The sequence below is a fragment of the Microtus oregoni genome, unplaced genomic scaffold (genome assembly GCF_018167655.1).
Source record: "Microtus oregoni isolate MIOR12 unplaced genomic scaffold, Mior012 000021F_ref0000039, whole genome shotgun sequence".
Lineage (NCBI taxonomy): Eukaryota > Metazoa > Chordata > Mammalia > Rodentia > Cricetidae > Microtus > Microtus oregoni.
The window spans coordinates 5,066,053-5,067,891 of record NW_024543080.1 but is presented as its reverse complement, the minus strand read 5'-3'; the positions used below and the strand labels follow the sequence as shown (position 1 = coordinate 5,067,891).

Here is a 1,839-nt window from a genome sequence, read left to right as displayed (position 1 = left end):
CATGCATGCATGTAGGGATCAGAAGACAATTTCCATGAATCTGTTCTCTCCATTCTCTCTGTGGTTCCACAGGATTACACTCAGATTATCGGGTTCAGCTGCAAAGGCGTCTTTACCCTCTGGGCCATCTTTCTGGTTGTCTCTCCAGCTCAAGCTAGTTAGATACTGAGAGATTGGGAAGGAAGTACCACATAGACCCTAGGTCTGAAAGGCTGAACAAGGAGCGACCATTTCCACAGCATTCTGGAGAGGCAGAACTACAGGGTTTGTGAAGAGCTTTGTAGCTGAGAAGAGCTTGTGAAAAAATTGGTGAGTGATACAATTTGTTCCACTGTAATCTATAATTAGGTAATCAATTAACGATTAAAAAGCAGTGTTCCTCTGTGACCAGTTAAACTAATCAGGTTCCTTTTCTCAAGGGGACCTGGTGTGCAATGGGTACCAGCAGCAGCCCCCTTGGGAGTGCATGCGGCCTCTTGCTTGTACGGGTTCTCTAATGAACCCTGATGTTGGGTACGCGTGTCTGTGATCTCACACTGTCCCCAGTCTAGGCTCCAGACAGGTGAGTGGGATGCCTTTCGAAGCCCAAGGCACAGTAGCCAAATTTAAGTTCCCTGACTGACGGACAGAAGAATCCCATTTCAAAGGGGTGGGCTTCATCTACTGCAATGCTCACTACACTAGTCAAGTGTGCTGGTTTGAAAAAGAATGCCCCCATAGGCTCATATACTTAATGTTCAGTCACCAGGGAACAGAACTTTTTGATAGCACTGGAAGAATTTGGACAGGTGACCTTTTAGAAGAAGTGTGTCCCTGGGGGTGGGTTTTGAGGTTTTCAAAAGCCCACACCCAGTCCGGTGTTTTTCTTTTTCTCTCTCTCAGCCTGTGGATCAGGATGTAGCTTCCTAGTGCTCTCCAGCACCATGGCTGCCGTGCCTGCTGCCAGGCTTCCTGCCACGAGGACAATGGACTAAGCCTCTGAAATTATAAGCAGGCCCCCTGTTAATTGTCTTCGATAAGAGTTACTTTGGTCATGGTGTGTCGTAACGGCAGGAGAACAGTGACGAAGACACCAGGAAACTGCTCATCCTGAACGGAACTGGACCAAATATATCCCTAAGCATGGCCCCTCCAGAGGTGGGCCCTAACCTCCAAAAGCTTCCACTGGACCTTATCCTGCCCCCCCCCAGTTATATTTATGAGTCAATCTTCCATTCAGACTAAAACTTTAAAAAATTAAAAGCAGTGTTTTGAAAGATTTTCAGCAATATAAAAGTAATATATGAAAGTGCTCCAGGCAGTGGTGGCGCACGCCTTTAATGCCAGCCCTCAGGAGGCAGAGTCAGGTGGATCTCTGTAAGTTTGAGGCCATCTGAGTTTCAAGACAGCCAGGGATACACAAAGAAAATTTCTAAAAAAAATTTTTTAAGTGCTATCACCATAATACTATAAAAACATTCACTATCTTGGAAGAAAATAGACTCTTGTATATGCTTTTCTTTTAGTTTAGAATAAAGATTCTCAGATATTTAAAAATAAATAAGTGTGCATGTTTTTTAAAATTTGTGCCGGGTGGTGGTGGCGCATGCCTTTAATCCCAGCACTCGGGAGGCAGAGGCAGGCAGATCTCTGTGAGTTCGAGGCCAGCCTGGTCTAGAAGAGCTAGTTCCAGGACAGGAACCAAAAAGCTACAGAGAAACCCTGCCTCAAAAATAAAAAAAAAAATAAATAGAAAAAATAAAAAAATAAAAAAAATAAAATTTGTTTAACTTTATTTTATGTGCATTGGTTTTAATACCCTGGAACTGGAGTCACAGACAGTTGTGAGCTGCCATGTAG

General features: G+C 44.0%; 1 non-coding gene across 1 annotated transcript; it reads left to right on the top strand.

Moving 5' to 3' along the window:
- The first annotated feature begins 381 nt into the window (after positions 1-381).
- LOC121460991 lies at positions 382-515 on the top strand. The gene has a single exon (XR_005976134.1). It is a non-coding gene; the product is annotated as a small nucleolar RNA SNORA70 (small nucleolar RNA).
- Positions 516-1,839: the final 1,324 nt, after the last annotated feature.